The following is a 21965-nucleotide window of genomic DNA, read 5'->3' as shown; positions in this document are numbered from 1 at the left end:
TGGGCCTTCAGAGCCGACCTGGCTGAGCGAGCAGTCAGGTGGTTCTTGTGGGCGCTTTGTGGTACTGTTCTTTAACCATAGATTTCCAAGTAGTCATATTTCCTGACTGCTTACTTCTTAATAAGTCATCCCTTCCCAAAGCTTTTCAGTCCTACTCAGGAGACTCTTTATGGATGGAAAAATGCTCTTCCATCACTGTCATAAAATGAACACCAATCAATGCCTTTCTTAAATTTCCCCAAATCAGGTTGTCTTCTTGGCCTTGAGCATTGACATGTTGAGATTCCTGGGTGACTGGTGGGAGAAAAGCAGTTATTTGGGGTGCATACACAAATAAAGATAATGCGGTGTAAGGGAGAAAGCGAGTGGCTCAGGAGTGAGGTCACTCAGACGCATTATCTGAAGAGGCGGGGGCAGGCCAAGGGCACCAGTACAGATGCTCATACGCCGTGAGAAGCTATTATCACACCAGGCCTTTAGAGGCAGGGGAAAAAGTGTTTCTGGAGCTTGTGAGAATGGAAGCCTTGGGGGGCAGAGGACAGGACTCCGTCAGGAGCTGAGGCCGTACGGGTGCAGGGGCTGCACGCCTGCCCCAGGACGCAGTGAGGAGCCAGGGGGAAGCGCGCCTTCTCCCGCCTTCTGGTCTCCTGGCCGTGCCTCCCGCAGGCCGAGCCCACCCTCAGCCAGAGGAGGATCTCAGGCGACACACTGGAGGTCATCCCGCTGGTCACAGAGAGCTGCAGAGAAGGGTGGGCAGTGAATGCTGCGGGAGAGGGTCAGCAGCTCACCAGAGGAAGGGTTAGTCGTGCTGAATGCTTAGGACTGCTTCCTGTTTTAAGTGTGATTTTCTATGTTGAAGTTCTTTGTAATCATAATAGCTCCAGTAAAGGCAGATGATACTCTAACACATTAACCAGCCTACAAACCCCTCAACTACCATCAGAGGAAAGATGGAGGGACTGTTCTTTCTTTCCTCCAAAGCCTGAGTAGTGTCCCCTTTCCTGCTTCTCTTCTTCTTCAAGGCTGCTCTTGATATTTATTCTGAGCATGTTTTAACTGGATAAAAATATTGAGCATGGGAAGGAAACCTTTTACACTACGATTTGTCCCAGCAATCACATCCCCATCCCAGACTGGGAATGACCATAATTATAAATAGATATTATCCCAAAATGTCTATCATCAGCTATATTGCATTTTCTTCCTCTGATACCTCCTGGAAATACATTTCACAGGGAAATAACCTCATGATGTGTTATCCGTCATCATTTTAGTTTTGCTATGAATTTTACTTAGCTTAGTAAAGGTCTGTATTTTCTGAAAGCAAATGGAGTGAAGGCATGTGAGAAAATCTTTGCTACTACAGAAAGGCTTTTAATGCCAGAATTTTCTCACATCAGTCCCTAGCACACACATCGCTTTTCCACCAGGTGCACCACGGCAAGCCTGCTGGACACTCGCCCACATCCTGATTAGTGTCCCACTGTATCACCAGCATGACTGGGCCTGTCTTATAAGCAACTTCAAGAACTGGACATAATAAGAGCAGTCATTTTTGCATGGGCAATAAATAAGTCAACAAAACTATCATTCTGTGTTAGAAAGCAACAGAAACCTTTTATTTAGATTTCCAGAATTTTATTTTGTATGAGCAACTCATATTAAAAGCAGAAAGCTACTTTATAGTGAAGCCTTCCGATTTTCATTTACCTCTCTTCTCCGCCACTACTGCATCCAAGAACTTAAGTTCCTGGGCATAATTTGTGACCTCATTTTCCTTCCAGATCACTGGGATCTCAATTTGGATGCTGCACTTACACTATGGCAGTTACTACACTTGAGGCTGGCAGCCCAAGCTCTGACATTGATGGTGGCTTAACCAAACATTATCTCAAAGAAGAAGAAATGGGAGGGAAAGATAGTTCTGGGGCTGCTTAATAACTCAGCCAAGTCATCAGGGACCAGCGTGTTTTCCACTTTCCACCCTGCTGTTTGTGTGAGTGACGGCTTTCCTCATTCTCACGGATGGCGATGGTAGCTCTGAGGAAAACATTTTCTTCTTTCTGTTTTTATCAGGGAGAAAACCTTATTCTATAAGCTTCCAGTAGACTTCCCTTATGTCTTACTGCTAAAACTGGGTCATGTAACTACACGTAATCTAATAATTGGCAAAGGGGTTTTGGGATTTCATGATTGGCTGAGATGAATCATGAGTTTCTTGGGGGCTGTGATTGGCCTTCCTTATGCACAAGACCCAAATTTCTGGACAAAAGCAGTGAAAGGATCTTGAGGAAGATTTAGGAGGATTAACCCCACTGTTTACAGCAAAGGGACTTGCTGCACCCCAGCACTTTTATGATGTTCCCTGCACTGAATCCATGGCTTTGGCAGAGACCTGAGGCTCCCTCTCTCTCTCTTGAGTTACAATTCCTTTATTTATCTTCCTAACATTATACAGACTGGAAAGTGAATTTTTACTGAGCTGGTTGGTTTCCATGGTACCCTATGAAATGTGTGCTTGTATTTTCAAAGTTGGACCCATTATTCCATCTTGCGGGAATGAAAATCATTGATTTCTAAGATGCAATTTGTGGGGAGATGGCTATCATTGCTCAAAACACTTCTAAAATAAGTGTCATCAAAGGTTTCTATCCTGTGGCTATTGCCTAAGTGTCCAGATTTCTATCTTACTTTCTTCCTATTTATACAGTAGTCATGCCCAGTTAGCGTCCATCGACCATGTTCTCTGTTTTCTTACCTGCTACTTTTCTCATTCATGTTCTTCTCTTTGCCTAGAATATCTTTCATGTTTTCTTTAACGTTGAATTTTTTCCATTTTTATGACCTAATTGAAGTGAGTTCTCTTCTTAGAAGTCCCTTACTGTTTATAAGTCTATCCTGTACACAGGAAGTGCCCAAGTGTCAGCTATTATTATTATCTTTCCCTCCTTTGCATTATGTGAAACATACATTAATTCAGTATAAATTGTGTTGTTTAAAATAGTTACTTTAATGCAATTACGTCCCCAGAATATTTTTAACTCTTTGAGGATAGACTTGACCCACACCATAGGGGTTCAGTTAATAAATTGTACTCTATTCTATTTGTCTTGAATTGAGTGCCATAAATACCATCAGTTCTTGTTTTAGGAGGACAAAACTAATCCTTAATGTGGAAACCATAAGCAGGTAGAGAATTCAGAGATGATTCTTGAACATTCTTCACAAAAAATTATGTAAATATCCACATTTAGTCTAATTTGGGCCATCTTTAGGGTTACATTTTCCAAGGCTCTTTATAAACCCCTCTTAACCTACTTTCAAAAATTAATTCCATGATCTGAAGCTATTATCTATAGGTATTAAAGATCCAAAGCTATTAAATAAATTGAATCAACAATTAATAATCTTCCAAAACAGGAAACAACAGACCCAGATGAGTTCACTGATGAATTCTACAAAATATTTCAGAAAGAAATTATACCAATTCTCTGCAATCTCTTTCAGGATATAGATGCAAATAGAACACTTCCCAGCTCATTCTGTGAAGCCAATTTTACCCTGACACCAAAACCATACAAAGATACTACAAAAAAAGAAAACCATAGACCAATATCAATAGATACATGGTATTTGACAAAACCCAACATCCATTCATGATCAAGACTCTCAGTAAACAAGAAATATAAGGGAACTTCCCCAGTTTGATAAACAATATCTATTTAAAAAACTATGGATACCATCATACTTAAAGATGAAAAGTTTGAAGCTTTCCTACTAGGATCAAGAACAAGACAAGGACATCCCCTCTCATCACTGCTTTTCAGCACTGTGCTGAAGTCCTAGTTAATGCAATAAGACAAGAAAAGGAAATAAATGGTATTCAGATTGGGAAAAAGAAGTAAAACTGCCTTTGTTCACAGATGACATGATCATGTATGTAGAAATTATGAGAGAACTGACAAAAAAACTCCTAGAACTAATGAGCAATAGTAGAAAGATTGCAGGATACAAGGTTAGTATATTTTCCTATATATCAGAAATGAAAATGTAGAATTAAAAAAAAATTTTACATTAGCACCTCCCAAATAAAATACTTAGGTGTAAATCTAACAAAATATGTATAAGATCTACATGAAAAAAACTAGAAAATTCTGATGAAAGATTTCAAAGAAGACAAGTAAACTGAGAGATATTTCAAGTTCACAGAAAGAATAGGAATACACAATATTCTTAAGATGACAGTTCTTCTCAAACTGATCTAAAGTTCCAATGTAATCCTAGTAAAACTCCCAGCAAGTTATTTTATGGATATTGACAAACTGACTCTAACTTTTATATGCAGAGGCATAAGACCCAGAATTTAATATTGAAGTAGAAGAATAAGGCTGGAGGACTGACACTGCCCTACTCCGAGACTCACTGTGAGGCTGCAGTAATCAAGACAATGTGGTATTGGTGTAATAACAGATCAATGGTACAGACTACAGAACCCAGAAATAGATGCACATAAATACAGTCTCTTGATCTTTGACAAAGGGGCAAAGGCAATTCAGTGGGGCAGAGATAATCTTTTCAGCTAATGCTGCTGAAACATCAAAAAAAATTAATATAGATATAGACTTTAGACTCTTCACAAAAATTAACCTAAAATGGGTCACAGACATAAATGTAAAATGCAAAAGTATAACACTCCAGAATAACAGGAGAAAAACCTAGATGACCTTGGGTAGAAATGACATTTTAGCTCAACACCCAAGGCATGATGAGCTGCAAAAAGCATACTGGTGGCTGGACTTCATTAAAATTAAAAAATGCTGCTCAGCAAAAGATACTGTTGAGAGAATTAAAAAATATGCCACAGACTGGGAGAAAATGTTTACAGAAGACACATGTGATGAAGGGCTATCATCCAACATATACAAAGAACACTGAAAACTCAATAAGAAAACAAACAGCCTGATTGTAAAATGGGCCAAAGACCTTAACAGACACTCACTGAAAAAGACAAAAAGATGGCAAATACACACCTGACAAGATGCTCCACATTATATGTCACTAGGGAGATGCAAATTAAAACAATAATGAGATGCTACTACAAATCTATTAGAATGGCCAACATCCAGAGCCTCGACACCACCAAGTGCTGGCCACGATGTGGAGCAAAACAGATTCTCATTTGCAAAATGGTGCAGCCAGTTTGGAAGACAGTCTGGCAGACCTTTCTCACCAAGCAGAACACACTCTTGACCAAGCTACTGTGATCTTTGGCATTTACCCAAGAGAGTTGGTAACTTACGTTCACACAAAACCTGCACACGATGCTTTATTCATAATTGCCAAAACTTGAGAGCAACCAGGATGCTCTTCTGGAGGTGAGTGGATGTGCTGTCATCCAGACAATGAGATATTATTTGACACTAAAAAGAAATGAGCCATCGAGCCATGAAAAGACATGGGGGAAACTTAAATGCCCATGACTGAGTGAGAGAAGCCGATCTGAAAAGGCTAAGTACTTATGATTCCAGCTCTGTGACCTTCTGGAAAAAGCCAAGCTTTGAGACAGTAAAAAGATCCGTGTTTGCCAGGGTTTGGGAGAGACAGAGGCATGAACAGGCAGAGCCAGAGGGCAGTGATGCTGCTCTGTGTGACAGTGCAGTAGGGTGCACGTCATTACACACTGTCCACCCACACTGAGTGGGTGGACAGCACTGAGAGTGACCCTAACATGAACCAAATGGCCTCTGGATGATAATGGTGCACGGACGTAGGTGACTCAGTTATAACACATGCAGCACTCTGATGGGGATACTGATAATGGGGTAGGCTCTCCATGAGTCAGGGCAGGGGATGGATATGGGAAGCTCTACCTTCCTCTCAATTTTGTTGTGAACTGAAAAAGCTTCTAAAAAATAAAGCCTATTAAAGAAAGAGTTAATGATGTGCGTAATTTTCTTTTGTTCATCGTTATGCTATGCATGTATTTCAAGGTCCCTGAAATAATACATGACAAATTAATCAACATCATAAAAGTGATAACCATTCTGACAAACTCCTGGCATTCATCAATCATCATGGGAAAAACAGCATCAGTACGTTAACTAATTGGACAACGTATGTAGATTGGCAACAATGTCATTTTCATGTGTTAACAAGGTGGCGCTGAGAATGGTCAGTAACATGAAGCAGAGACTTTAAGGGATGATATCTTTTCCTTTTCTTTTTTTTTTTGCTATCATTAATGTACAATTACATGAACAACATTATGGTTACTAGATTTCCCCCCATTATCAAGTCCCCCCCACATACCCCATTACAGTCACTGTCCATCAGTGTAGTAAGAAGCTATAGAATCACTACTTGTCTTCTTTGTGCTGTACTGCCTTCCCCTTATCCCACTCCCCCTCTATTATGTCTGCTAATAGTAATGCCCCTTTTCCCCTTCTCCCTCCCTTCCCACCCATCCCCCCAAGTCCCTTTCCCTTTGGCAACTATTAGTCCACCCTTGGGTTCTGTGAGTCTGCTGCTGTTTTGTTCTTTCAGTTTTTTTTTGTTCTTATACTCCACAGATGAGTGAAATCATTTGGTACTTGTCTTTCTTCTGGTTTATTTCACTGAGCATAATACCCTCTAGCTCCATCCATGTTGCTGCAAATGGTAGGATTTGTTTTCTTCTTATGGCTGAATAATATTCCATTGTGTATATGTACCACATGTTCTTTATCTATTCATCTACTGATGGACATTTAGGTTGCTTCCATTTCTTGGCTATTGTAAATAGTGCTGCGATAAACATAGGGGTGCATATGTTTTTTTCAAACTGGGCTGCTGCATTCTTAGGGTAAATTCCTAGAAGTGGAATTCCTGGGTCAAACAGTAAGTCTATTTTGAGCATTTTGAGGAACCTCCATATTGCTTTCCACAATGGTTGAACTAATTTACATTCCCACCAGCAGTGTAGGAGGGTTCCCCTTTCTCCACAGCCTCACCAACATTTGTTGTTGTTTGTCTTTTGGTTGGTGGGGATCCTTACTGGTGTGAGATGATATCCCATTGTGGTTTTAATTTGCGTTTCTCTGATGACTAGCAATGTGGAGCATCTTTTCATGTGCCTGTTGGCCATCTGAATTTCTTCTTTGGAGAAGTGTCTGTTCAGCTCCTCTGACCACTTATTAATTGGATTATTTGCTTTTTGTTTGTTGAGGTGTGTGAGCTCTTTATATATTTTGGATGTCAACCCTTTATTGGATATGTCATTTATGAATATATTCTCCCATTATGTAGGATGTCTTTTTGTTCTATTGATGGTGTCCTTTGCTGTACAGAAGCTTTTCAGCTTGATATAGTCCCACTTGTTCATTTTTGCTTTTGTTTCCTTTGCCTGGGGAGATATGTTCATGCAGAAGTTGCTCATGTTTATGTCAAAGAGATTTTTGCCAATGTTTTTTTCTAAGAGTTTTATGGTTTCATGACTTACATTCAGGTCTTTGATCCATTTTGAATTTACTTTTGTGTGTGGGGTTAGACAGTGATCCAGTTTCATTCTCTTACATGTAGTTGTCCAGTTTTGCCATGGTGTGTAGCATTTTTAATTCATCCAATGAACACTTACACTCTGTTATGGCATGAATAGTGCATTTTCCCCCAATTCATATGTTGAGGCCTAAGCCCCAGGACCTCAGCATGTGACTGAATTTGGAGACGTGTTTGCAGAGGAGATTAAGTTAAAACAAGGTCAGTAGGGTGGACCTCATGCAGCACTGTTGGTGTCCTCATAGGAAAAGGGGAACAGGACGCACATATAGAAAGGAATGGCCCGGCCTTGCGCCAGCCAAGCGGGAGGACTCTGGAGAAGCCTGCGTCACTACCACCTTGTCGCCATCTCGAGTGCCAGTGTCCAGCGCTGTGAGCAAAGACCCCTCCATGTCTGTGCCGCCCACACTGGGATACTTTGTTTTGGCGGCGCTGGTGAACCAATACTCCTTGTCTTTATTTTCTGAAGCAGCTGAAATTGTCAACTACCCATTTTAAAATTGTCATATTGTATTAGTTCAAATATAAATTTAGCCAGAGTAAAACTATCCCAAAATAACAGAGACGAGGTAGAAATGTGTCCTTCTTGCACTTCAGAGTCCGGACGTGATCTCAGAGCTGGTGGGATTGCTGCACAGCGCTGGGGACCGAGCTGCCTTCACGCGTTTTGCTCGACTCTCCCTGGGCTTTCCCCCCATCCACACGGTCCACAGTAGCTCACTTCCATGGCTTCATCTCACAGAAAAGAAAGGAAACAACCCACTCTTTAAGGAAATGGCCTGAAAACTGGGCACATCACTTGCCTTACAACCGCTGGTTGGGACTTAGTCACACGGTCATGCCTGCCTTATAGGAAGCTGGGGAATGAGACCCGCTAAGGGGTGGGGATTCCACCATCAATAGAACAAAAAGGCATCCTACAGTATGGGAGAATATATTCATAAATGGCAGATCTGATAAAGGGGTGACATCCAAAATATATAAAGAGAGAAGAAAACTGTTGCAAAGCCATCTTTGTGTATAGTAGGCATTGAAAATGTGAATTTTATCACTTTGAATTTGTCTTATAATATCACTTGCAAGTATTATAAAAGGAAAGTTTATTTCCTAAAATTATTTGTCATGTATAGTTTAAAGAACCTCATTCTGTATTTTTCCTGTTCTATCTACCCAATAATCATATAGTAGAAAGGAAACAATTTCCTGATTTCCTCACTTTAAAATTAAACGATTAGATTGTCACTAAGATTCCTTCAAGGTCAAATTTCTGTAACTCTGTGCTTATGTACCATACATCCCCGGTGTCATGAGGAGTTGAGAAATGAGGTGTATCAGTGTAATCATCATCTGTCAATATTATGGTAAATTGTTTATTTCCAAATAACCAGTCATGCAGCTCCTATCCAGCTTCTCTCTATTAAAAAAAAAAGAAAATATTCAGCATTTTGTGGCTAGCAATCTTTTCCAGTCTGTTCCTGCATATTAAACCACAAGGTGGCAATAGTAGAGAAATTTCTCTTTTATTTTCTTGGGCTGAAAAAACACTGTGTTTAGAAAAATACCACCAAGTAGGTATTGTGTTTCAACCCTTTAGCTTCCCATGCACGTTCTCACCCTGGCAAAGCAAGAGTGGCAGCATTTTGTCTGAGTGCATCTAAAACTAAGAACTTGTTGTGCTGAAGTAATATTTCAAGAGTGCAAAAATTGGGAAACTATATCTCAATACCACAAATCTGTGCAAAATGTATAAACAGATGTTCATTCAGTAATAGAAGATAAATTAAAAATTTCAAATTCCCTGTGCCTCTCATATTTATGTTTAACAAGAAGAATCTTGGAGCTTCTCTGCTCTTTACAAATATAACAATTTTATAAGGAGTAATAGATTCAGTTTCTACTCAATCTGTATTGAAATAGTGATTTTCATAATGTAGACACACTGTTCAGTACTAGGTGTAATGTGCATTTGATAGGAGAATGTAGCAAGATATTTGCCCTTTCAAAGAACTTAAAACTGTGTTTCAGTTGAGTAAAATAATTCAAAATACATTTCTTTAACAAAGACAACTGAGAATCATTTGAAAATGTGAACTGTCTTTAGGAGTTATATAACCAAGAAGCTAAAGCTCTGAGATATAAAACAGTATCAGATATGATCTTAAAGTTTACATGATATAAATGGAGATAAAAAATTAAAGGACATTAACATTGTTAAGAACCACACAGAATCTAAGTTCGGGAAGGCTGGCTTCCTCAGTATCCATGGCAATTGCTCTTGAATGTCAATCACCAAAAATGCATTAGCACCCAAACTCCTCACTTCCACTACAGAGGCGTGTGCCCTGCGCATGTCAGAGGCCTGCCTCTTAGCTCCGCTTTCCCCCATGTGTCCAGTTAGGTCCTGGGCCTCTGATTATGCCATAAATCGTAATGTGGGCAGAAGCCCTGGCCTCTGTGGCGCTCTGCTCGGCCGGGGCTGTGAGCTGGGTGCTGCCTGCTGTGTGACACGATGACCCCCCCACCCACACCTCAGCTTTGCTCTGCCGTCTCAGGCTGCGGTGCTGGCCCAGCCATGTGGTACCAGGACAGACGGGGGATCCCTGTTCTTGCTGCTGGCAGATCAGCGGCAGCCTACTGAGGTCTTACGCGATTTGTATTTGCACAAAAGCTTTAGATCTGGTGAGTAGAAGTCACAACCCCTCAATGAATTTCCACACTTGAGCCATTAACAGACTCAGAGGCCCTGAATGAGGGGGAAGCTAGGGCCCCTTGACCAAGTACCCTGGGTCTAAACGAAGATTCGCGCTGTGAATCTTCTGATCCCTAAAGAGACCTGAACCTATTTGCCAGGAATGACTACGCATTGCAGGAGAGAAGTGATGAGGTGGTTCCGGAATCACTGGACAACGGCTCTGAGCGGACACTCACTTCTTGTCACCCGAAGTCCCCCTGTGGTCCTCAGTCAGAGCTGGGCTTAAGGGGGTCAGGCAGTGAGCGGGACCCTGGCTGGAGGTGACTGAGGGGTTATCACCCCGATTTGGAGCTTGTGACTGAACAGCTGTGCTGTCGCCTGTCTGGGCCCTCACACCGACTGTCTGACCTGTGGGTTGGGGGCCGCAGGGGTGAGGAAAGCCCAGTACAAACCATTATAATCGCCCCGTTAAACTTTCTGTAAAAGGCCTGTAAATTGGGACTATTTCAGGCTTTGTAGGTCACATATAGTTTCTGTTTCTTCTTTTTCACTTTTTCTCTTCCACTTCTTCCTCTTTCTTCTTCCCCATAACCCTCTAAATATGCAAAAAAAAAAAAAAAAATCTGAGCTGTGGGCTGCATGAAAGGATGCTGAGGCCACATGCAGCCCGCGGCCAGTTTGCCGACCCTCATCCCGTGGACTGAGCCACGTGGCGCCCCGGGCGAGGGACGGGTCGCGGCGCCCGGAGCCTCCTGCCAGGAGAGCCGCAGCATTCGGGGTGCAGCCCGGCTTCCGCGGGGGTGTGAGCCATCCGGGCGGCGCGCTCGCTAGTTCCCCGAGGGACCCGAAGGCTGCCCTTCTGAGCGGGGCCCAGAGGGGGGAAGGGCCGCCATGGAGCCCGGCAGCCATGCCCTGTGAGTCGCATTCGGGGGTGCGCGGGGCCTGTGGGAGACGGGGTGCAGCCGCGGCCGGTCCCCCTGCCGCTGCTCCCCCTGCCCTCCCCGCCGGCCTCACGCGGTGCCCTCCTGCCGGCCGACCCAGGAAAACAGTTCTGCGCAGCCAGCCGGCCCCGCGGAAACCGTCCCAGGGTGGCCGCCACGTGCTGTTGGGGAGGACCTCCTGCAGGCCTCGGACCGGGCACCCGGCTCTTCATTTTGCCCTGCAGGAAGGTTCACCAGAGTCACAGACCCCCACGATTCGCGTCCAGCGGCTCAGGGTCCCGCCTCCCTCCCCTGCCGGCCCCCCCCACCCCTCTCCTCCCAGCTTCTCCCCCGCCTGCCTGGCTCTGCCCCCTGTACCCTCACTCTTCTCTTTCTGATGAAACCTCGGTGTCCCCTGACCCGCAGGCTCTAAATTCTTGTCTCTACCGTTATCAAAATACACTCTCAACTGGGGCACCAAGAACAAACGGGGGCACCAAGACTCTGGGCTTGTGCCAGACAATTGCTTAAGGTGGGTCCAGTGAGAAAGCGGGCGCTGCACGGGGGAGGCAGGCGCCTGCTTTTTCTGGGCAGTCAACTTGCTGGGTATTATTTTACATTGTTCGATATGGGGAGAGTACACCAGAAAAAAACCACACAAACAAACCCAAATTTTTATTCTCTTTCCTTATCAGCTAAGGACTTTTTTCCCCAGATCTTTAGTCTTGAATTGAGTTAGAATTTTGATGTGTCTTCTGGTTTCCTCAAAGCATGTTTCTGGAAAGTGCTGTAGATTTAAGATGTTAGCTCTGGTTTCCAAGAGATAATAATAATCTGACTAAATGAGGTCCCCTAAATATCTCTTCAGTAAATATATATTCTTTAACTTAATGTCTGGAAAATTTACCACCAACTACCAATAGGGGATCTTGAACAAATTCGTATTATTACTGAATTCTGTGCTGGCTGATTGCTTAATCTCTTGTTTTTGAGAAAGGACCACAACACAAATGTTTTTAGTAATAAAATGCCAGTTTTGATCCGGGCTGAATCTTTTATTCATTATTGAGTTTAAGTATATCTAATCATTTTATAGTTGAGATGAGCTGTTTTTTTTTTTTAAAAAAAGCTAACCAAAACAGGAATTTAATACATTAGTTATTTATTAAAAATAAATTTGATACTGAAAAATCTTTGAGATTTTGAAAATACACACCAGGTAATAGGTGACACTGTGGAATGGCTCAAAAACTGGACCAGAGAATGATTTATAAATGTTAGAATTTTCATGAAAGCTTGCCTGACTCTGTGATCCTGTAGGTAACCTGATGTCAGGGGACACAGGAAGCAGTAGGGCAAACAGTGGGGCTGGCCGACAACCAGGGCCAAAAAACAAAACACCAGACAGTGTCAAGGACAAGGGCAGGCGGCGTGACAGCGTGAGTGAACGTGCAGCCCCTGGCACGGCTGCCCGGTGCCCGGATCCAGAGCCCGGCTGCCCCCCTCTGTGATGCTGGCAGCTGGGGGCGGCCTTCAGCCCAGCCATGTCTGAGCTTTCTCGCGTACAGGCGGGGATATTACTTTTTCTTTTAGTTTTATTGAGGTGTAATTGACAAAATTATAATATATTTAAAGTAATTTGTGTTGTGAAAGGATTCCTACCACTGAATTAATACATCCATCACCTCTCTTTTTTCTTTTTCTCTCCCTCCCTCCCTCCCTCCCTCCTTCCTTCCTTCCTTCCTTCCTTCCTTCCTTCCTTTAGAGAATATTTAATTTCTACTCTCAGAAAATTTCAGTTATACCACACAGTTTTATCAACAGTAGCCATGACGTTGTACATTAGATCCTCAGACCTATTTATCTTATTAGTGAACATTTGTACCTTTTCATCAGCCTGTCCTTGTTGTCCCCACCCCCAGCCTCTTGCCACCACTATTCTCTTCTTTGTTTCTGTGAGTTCCACTCTTTTTTTATTCCACATAAAAGTGATACCAGGCAGAGTTTGTCTTTCTCTGTTTGGCTTTTTTCACTTAGCCCTCCAGTTCATTCGAGTTGTTGCAAATTGCAGCATTTTCTTACTTTTTAAATACCTGAGTAATATTCCTCTTTCTCTCAACACTTAGGTTGTTTTCATGCTTCAGCTGTTGTGAACAATGCTGCAGTGAACACCGGGTAGACGCCTCTTTGGGACGATGGTTCAGGTTCCCAGAAGTATTCCTGGATCATGTGGTGGTTCTCTTTTTAAAGTTCTGAAGAATCTCCACACGTTTTCCATAGTCCCTCTATCAGTTTACATCCCAACAAACATGCACAAGGCTCCCTTTCCTCACACCCTCACCAGCATTTGTTATCTTTTGTCTTTTGGATTACAGGCATCTTACAAGGAATGAGGTGACCCCACTGGGAATTAATTTGTGCACCCCTGATGATTAGTGATGGAGCATCTTTTCACTTATGTTTTTGGTCTTTTGCCCATTGTGTTTGGGCTAGTTTGTTTTTTTGGCTGTTGAGTTGTATGAGTTCTTTATATACTTTGGACAGTAACTCCTTGTCAGATATTTAGTATGCAAATATTTTCTCCCATCCCATAGGTTGTCTTTTCATTCTGCTGATGGTGACTTTTGCTGTGAAAAAACTTTTCAGTTTGATGTCGTCCCACTCATTTACTTTTGCCTTTGTCACTTTTGCTGCAAAATATTTTTGCCAAGGGCTAAAGTCAAAGAGCTGAACCCCTGTTTTCTTCCAGGAGTCTTATCGTTCCAGGTCTTAGTTCACGTCTTCAATCCATTTTGAGTTAGTTTGTGTGTGTGTGGTAAGGCAGTGGTCCACTTTTGTTCTTTTGCGTGGGGCTATCCAGTTTTCCTAGCATCATTTATTCGAGGTTATCCTCTCACCATTGCATATTCTTGACTCCTTTGTTGAGCTTTAATTTACCTATATATGTATAGGTTTATTTCTGAGCTTACTATGCTGTCCCATTGATCTGTGCCTCTGACTTTATGCCAATACCATACTGTTTTGATGACTATTGCTTTGTAATGTAGTTTGAAATCAGTAAGTGTGATGCCTCCAAATTTGTTCTTTATCAAGACTCCTTTGGCTATTTGGGTTCTTCTTCAGTTCCATACAAATTTTAGGATTTTTTTTTTCTATTTCTGTGAAAAATGCCGTTGGAATTTTGACAGTCATTGGATTAAATCTGTAAATTGCTTTGGGCAGTATTTTAACAATACTAGTTCTTCTTTCTAATCCATTAATGCAGAACATATTTCCTCTTATTTGTGTCTCCTTCAATGTTTTTTATTAATGCTTTATAGTTTTCAGTGTGTATATCTTTCACCCCCTTGATTAAATTATTCCTAACTATTTTATTGTTTTTGATGCTGTTATAAATGGGATTTGTTTTCTTAATTTCTCTCTCCATTAGTTCATTGTTACTATAAGGAAATGCAACCGATTTTTGTATATTGGCTTTGTATTCTGAGACTTTACTGAATTCATTAATTAATTCTAACAGTGTTTTGGTGGGGTCTCTAGGATTTTCTTATATAATATCATGTTATCTACAAATAGGGACAGTTTCACTTTTTTTCCAATTTTTACTCCTTAATCCCCCTATTTGCTCTGTCTTGGATTTCCAATGCTTATATTAAATAAAAGTGACATGAATGGACAACCTTGTCTTATTCCAGATTTTAGATGAAAAACAGCTTTTTGTCATTGAGTGTGATGTTAGCTGTGGGCTTATCATAAGTGGCCCTTATTATGTTGAGATATGTTCCTTCTATACACAATTTATGAGGAGTTTTATCATGAAAGGATGTTGAATTTGGTCAGATAATGTTTCTGCATCTACTGAGGTGATCATATGATTTCTATCCTTAATTTGTTAGTGTGGTGTGTCACATTTATGGGTTTGCATATGTTGAACCATCCTTCCATCCCAGGAGTACATCCCACTGTTCATGGTGTCTGATCCTTTCAATGTGCTTGCTGTTGAATTCAGTTTGCTAACATTTTGCTGATGCTTTTTGCATCCTTGCTTATCAGGGTTATTGATCTGTAACTTTCTCTTCTTCTTGTGTCCTTGTCTGGCTCTGGTCTGTGTGATGCTGGTCTCCTAGAGTAAGCTTGGAGGTCTTCCCTCCTCTCCTACTTTTTGGAAGATTTTGAGAAGGTTTAGTATTAGCTCTTCCTTAAATGTTTGCTAGAACTCATCCATCGATCCATCTGGTCCTGGCCTTTCCTTTGTCAGGAAGTTTTTATTGCTGATTCAATATGTTTACTAGTAATTGGTGTTCAGATTTTTTATTCATGATTCAGTCTTGGTAAATTGTATGATTCTAGGAATTTATTTCTTCTGGGTGATCTGATTTGTTGGCATATAACTGTTTCCTAGTAGTTTCTTATGCTCCTTAGTATTTATTTCTATGTTATCAGTTGTGTTGTGTCCTTTTTTATTTATGATGTCATTTGTTTAGGTTTTCTCTCCTTTTTGCTTACTTAGTCTAGCTAAAGGTTTAACCTAGTTTTCTTAGGTATCTGCTGTGTAGGAGTCACTGTGCTAATTTCTGGCTTTTTCTCGGAATTGTTTGGTGTGTTGCGCTTCTGGTGTGAGCACTGGATGAGGGCAATCCAGGAGTCTCCTATGTGACCGTCTTGGCCCCAGGATTGGGGTTTTCCTATTTTTAAAGGGGAGGACAGTGATTAGTAATATACCTGGCACTTTGTATACTTTGACTTATTTAATTCTTTCAAGAACTCTCAAATACATTTCACTCTACAGATGAAGAAACTGAGGCTTAGATAGATCAAATAATTTGTTCACAGCCAAGCACATTTTCAGTGACAAGACAGGGATTCAACCCAGGTAAGATCAATTCACCTCCTTACACTAAACTCTTCAGTGACTCCCTGAGTGGAGGGTGAGTCAGGTGAGACTCAAGAATACAAGTTCCTTAGAGCAGTCTTTAAAGGATGTGAATGAGTTACATTCAAGTTGTGTCTTATAGGCTTATTTTGTTAAGGTCTTTGTACACAGACATCTTCATTTATGCAGATTAGCTTGAGACAAGTATCAACTGGGTTTCTTATAGCCAAGGTGTCTGTCTGAAAATAAGGTCCTATGGCAGGAGGCAGATGCTACTTGAGTTGCAATGAAATCTGCTTCAGGCAGGCTCCTTGGGTCTGCTGGCTGGTATGTTTCTGAGGAGTAGAGGGCGATCAGGGGAGTTGGCCCAACAAGTGCTGGCTGCTGACTATCCTTCTGTGCTGTCTCACTCTTGGGAGAATAAATGTGTGCTGGGGTATGTGAACTTAAATTACAATACATGTGTGTCAATGGGCGCAATCTGAAGAACCGACCTCATGTCATGATTGCTCATAAACTGCACTGCAGTTGAGCAGGGTGGCCAAACATCCCAGTTTTCCCAGGATAGCGCTGGTTTAGGCCTGCTGCCCCAGTGGTTTTATGGATGACACTGACTTCAGGGCTCAAAATTGTCCCGGTTCTGATGGTGAGCAGACGATCGTCTCACGTAGCCGCTGTGTCACACGTCTGCCTCCCTTCCTGGTCGTCTCTTCTTTTGGTTCCGCAGTCGTGACAAGTCCCTTCCTCTCCATTTATGTACAAACTGTAACTGTTCTGCTTTCAGATTGTTGTTTATTACCCATTTAAATTTGTTTTCCTTATTCAACTGACATATTTCTCTATTTGTGAAAATGTCTGGATATCTTGAGTTGGGATGGGATGCACCCTATGTGTTCCCACTAAAATTAATGGTAATAAAATTTTATTTAATGATGTTTCACTCAGCAGTAAGGTTTTCAGAAATGAATTAAATCCATTAAGCGAGGGATGGCTTTATTCCTGGCACCTGGCACACTGGGCACTCAAAAAAATAAATGTTAAATGAATGAATAAATGAGCTGAAGCCCATGCGGATCTTTCCAGGGAGATTTCCAGCCCCTCCACTGTTTTTGTGCTTACTGTCTTCTGATACAGGCAGACCTGTTCACACACCTGTTCTGCCCACCGCTTTGCACTTCTGGTGGCACACGCCCGACCTGTCATGTTGTGATAGGCATCGCTTCTGTGCCCCCGTGTCTGGTTCTCCTCTACTTCCAGGTATGGGGTGGATTACATCGGCCTGTTTATTTGTAGCTAGGTGTCTTCACAAAACTTCCTTTGAGAAACAAAATGTGGATATGCGATCAGAACAGCGAGCGGCATTTACTGATTATGTTAAGTTCTTCACGCTGCCCTTCTTCACCTCACTGTTCGTGACATCCTGCTGATAAGGAGACGGCATCAGATCCAAGCACCCTGGAAATGGAGCTGCACCGCGGAGGATGGCTGTCCCGAGAGCTCGCAGCTCTAGCAGACTTTGCAAGAGCAAAAGCGTGGTGTTTGGGCAAAAAGATTAGAAGGTTATTCGTTACAGAAGTGTGCTCTCCCCTGTCTCAGCTGATAGGCACGTGGAATACAGTGCAGTGAATGAATCAGTTAAATTAATCAAGTGCATTTCATAATTATAGACTGTTTTTACCAGTAAGGTCTAAAGATAACTTGCTTAAGAACTTGGCCTTCTGTTTATTTGTACAAATGTGTTCATATTCAATGTGTGGCTCTATGAGGCAAGAATCCTAGAAATTTAGAAGGACACAGATGGTCCTATATTTATTTGTGCATATATTTTTTAGTATTCTATGCATGGCTCTATAAAGCAAGAACCCTAGAAATTAGAAGGGCACTTGGAGGTTGTGTGGCTCGTGATGCTGAAGTTGAGATCTTGAGAGCAGGGAGCGGCTTGCTCGGTGTCACATAGGTGGGTAATCGTGGAGGAATGAGTAGAGTCTATGTATCTATTCAGTGTTATTTCCAGTTCATTTTACTACGTGTCATATTCCTGGCAGCTATTTCACCTATAAGCCACAGCATGGAAATTCCCACCAGTATGTAGTCTGTTAGATTGTAATTAAACATTGAATTTAAATGTCTGTTAGAGGTTGCACTGGAAGAGTAGATAAAATTAGCCATTTAATACTCATTCAGATTAGTGAGCCATCCAGTAACAGTGACATACAGAGTTGAAGAAATGAATTAAGAATTACATACATTTGGTGGAGAGAAAGCCTGATAAGCACGAAGTGGTCCAGGAAACAGGAGGAAGTGTCCTCTGGGGTGGGGGGGCCCTGCTGGCACACGGCAGCCGAGGACCCTGGGGCCTGCGGGGCGGGTGCAGGGAGAAGACTCCACCAAAAGGCTTAATCTGGTAGCTAAATCCAATCTTTGATAAAGAGCCATCATACTTAACTAAATAAATTCACTAAATTATTGCACATTTGGCACTGAATTTCATATTTTCTTTTTATTGTCGTCATATGCTTTTGGCAGCTTTTCTTGGAGCATATAGATCACCCTCCCCAACCCATAATAATTTAATTAATATTTTTAATTACAGATGCTGGCAGTGGTTGGCAGGGGACAAAAGGCAGGATTTCTGAAAGACACGTGATTTCAGCCTCCTACATGTTTCTGTAAGTTTAAAAAAATATTTCTGCATCTTGCCAACCAGAGGCTTCTTGACACCAAACTTGACTCAACACTAAATACCTGAAAATCAATGGTTTTTCCCTTGCCTACATTGTGTTTAAGCTGTGAATTCTCTACATCTTTTGACTGGGATTAAAGAGCCATGAGTCATGAGGAAAATCAGCATATAATTTATTACAACAGGACAGATCGCAACTCAGATTTGGAAAGCAGTCTCAGTTGAAGAATAAAATGCATGACACATGCACGTTAGCATAGACGCCTCCCTCCTGCATCATTTAATTTAAAAAGAGGTGTTACTGTTTTACACCCCTGAAGGTGGCACTGGTGGTACTGGAACTGTCTTAGTCTGCGCAGTGTCTCCGAAAGGGTTAATCCTTGAGCTCAGGCCGTTCCCTGCCATCCGGGGGACCCTGCCCTGTTCTCAGGGTGTCAGCTGCCAGAGGGAGTGGAGTTGGTAGAAACTGGTCTGATCTGGATTATCTGTCTCTCCATCGCACCAGCTCCCACCGTTTTAATTAAACTCAGTGTACAGTAATCTCTTATGCTTAGTAAAGCAGTTATTGCATTTCTGATTTCCTTCCAGACACTTTTAAACTTCTGCTCCAGGCTCTACTTTAGGAACAAGAATGCTGCTGTGGGGGTTTTGAGAAGAGTGAGCAAAATACAGTAAGTCAGTGGAATAAGGAAGAAGTTAATGGAAGAAATGACCATTTGACCCCGAGCTACGTGGCAGCTTGTGTGAACAATAGTAGGTCACAGGGAAGTTTGGCCAATATTATATGTGCTAGAAAAAGGTCAGAATGAGTCATTGCACCTCCACACAAGAGGGGTGTCTGATATGCTGGAGGCTCTGCCGGCGGATGAGGTCGAGGTGTGAGCCTTGGCTCTGAGCACTGCCATTGTGACTTTGGGAATATTATTTATGCTTTTTGAATCCTGTTTTTTCTTTAGCTGTAAAACAATATTAATAATACCTAAATGAGTGGACATATGTACAGAATTTAGAATGTAGTCCACCCTCAATAAATTTTAGTTAATCTCCCTACCCAAATTTGCCTAATTATTCTGTCAACCATGTTTACCTTTTTTGAAATAGCTCATGGATACATGAAATGCAGAAACATTCCCATTTATATGATACATAATATTTTGATAATCTTGATAATCTTGATGAGAACAGTGCTTGAAATCTTAGTAACTACACTAGTTGGGGTGAACCTTTAATAATGTAGATAACTGTTGACACTATGTTATATTTCTGAAACCAATATAATATTGTAAATCAACTATCCTTCAATAAAAGAAATTTATTTATTTAAAAAAAGTAAAATTGAGACATGGCAAGGTGGAATGTATCTAAATGCTCAAGCATATCTCTGTTCTCTTAAAATATAATGAGAATAAGCCTTAGAAAACATTGCCAAGGAATGAATCTGTTAAGTCACCACAGAGTGTTGACACTGTGCCTAGCACAGTCCCTGGCACAGGCTTAGCATTCAATACTTGCTTGTTGAACATGAAGGGCAGTTGCTTAGTGACCATCTCTTATTTTGCTTAGCCTGTTCCGGTGCAGAAGCTGAGAGAGAGAGAAACCGAGACGCTCGCCCCAGGTTACCCCTGGTGGGCTGGCTGCTCCTGGCTAAAAGTCAGCTCTGACCTGCGGACACTGAGCTCTCCATTATGAAGAGATGGAGGGATTTCGTCTTCTCTCTGAAGGGCTAATGGAGAAAGCAGGTAAATGCAAATCATTCTTTTACAAAATTAATTAATATAGGTATGAACAGATGTCTGATTTCCTACCTTCCTTTGTTTAAAAATACATATGCATTTGTTTAAGTCAATCCTTGCTTAATATTACGTTAGATTAAGGGTGGCATGCAAAAGTACTCAGAGATATGCCCCAGGCAGGGAAACAAAAGTAAAAATAAACAAGTGGGGCTACATCAACCTGAAAAGCTTCTGTACAGCAAAAGACATCATCAACAAAAAGGAAAGATAACCTAGCGTATGAGAGAAAATATTTGCAAGTGATTTATCTGGTAAGAGGCTAAGATCCAAAATATGTAAAGAATTACTTCAACTCAACATCAAAAAAACCCAAATAATACAATTAAAAAATGGGCAAAGGACCTGTATAGACAGTTTTCCAAAGAAGACATACAGACGGCCAACAGGCACATGAAAAGATGCTGCACATCACTAATCATCAGGGAAATGCAGATCAAACCATATGAGATATCACCTCACATCTGTCAGAATGGCTAGTATCAAAAAGACAAGAAATAACAAATGTTGGTAAAGAGGTGGAGAAAGGGACCCCTCCTATACTGTGGGTGGGACTGTAAATTGGTGCAGCCACTGTGGAAAGCGGTATGGAGGTTCCTCAGAAAACTAAAAATAGAAATACCATGCAATTTAGCAATTCTACTTCTGTGAATTACCTGAAGGAAACAAAGTCACAAAAAATATATTCACTTCTATATATGTTGCAGCATTATTTACAATAGCCAAGATATGGAAGAAATCCGAGTGCCCGCTGATAGATGAATGGATAAAGCTGTGGTACATTTATACAATGGAATGTTACTCAGCCGTAAAAAAGAAGGAAATCTTGCCATTTGCAAGAATGTGGATGGACCTAGAGGTTATCATGTCAAGTGAAATAAGTCAGAGAAAGATAAATGTCATAGGATTTCACTTATATGTCAAATCTAAAAAATAAAACAAGAAAGAAATAGACCCATAAATACTGACAATAGACTGGTGGCTGCCATCAGGGAGGCTTGTGGGGGATGGGTGAAATAGGTGAAGGGGATAAAAAGGTGTGAACTTCAAATTACAAAATAAATCAGTCATAGAAATGGAAATACAGCATAGAGAGTATAGCCAATAATATTGTAATATCTTGGTGAAGTAATGGGGATAACTACACTTACCACTGTGAGCATTTAGTAAAGTGTATAAATATTGAATCACCATGTTGTATATCTGAAACTAATATAATATTGTATATCAACTATATTCCAGTAAAATAAATTTAAAAATAATAAAAAATTTTAAAGTCGCAAGATATAATCAACTTAAGAGTATTTGAGAGTCTACTTAGTGAAAGAATACAGCAAAATAATAGTGGAGAAGAAGTTAGAAGAATTTTTAGGTTGGCAGAAACCATAAGCAAATAGTGGTTTGAATCTGTGCTGGTTGTGGTTGGAGGTCACGGATTACCCAGCGAGAGAAGTGAGGCACGCTCACAGTAGTG

General features: G+C 41.3%; 1 long non-coding RNA gene across 1 annotated transcript in view; it reads left to right on the top strand.

The window, feature by feature from the left end:
• Positions 1–18611: 18611 nt before the first annotated feature.
• Positions 18612–21965, top strand: part of LOC108403567 (uncharacterized) — a 51422-nt gene continuing 48068 nt past the window's right edge. The window contains exons 1-3 of the long non-coding RNA XR_005057958.2: positions 18612–18687; positions 19290–19372; positions 20265–20440. This is a non-coding gene — a long non-coding RNA (uncharacterized lncRNA). The remainder of the gene's footprint in view (positions 18688–19289; positions 19373–20264; positions 20441–21965) is intronic.

This window comes from Manis javanica, chromosome 16, assembly GCF_040802235.1.
Source record: "Manis javanica isolate MJ-LG chromosome 16, MJ_LKY, whole genome shotgun sequence".
NCBI lineage: Eukaryota > Metazoa > Chordata > Mammalia > Pholidota > Manidae > Manis > Manis javanica.
The sequence above is the reverse complement of the archived record's forward strand: the minus strand, read 5'-3'. Positions and strand labels throughout refer to the sequence as shown.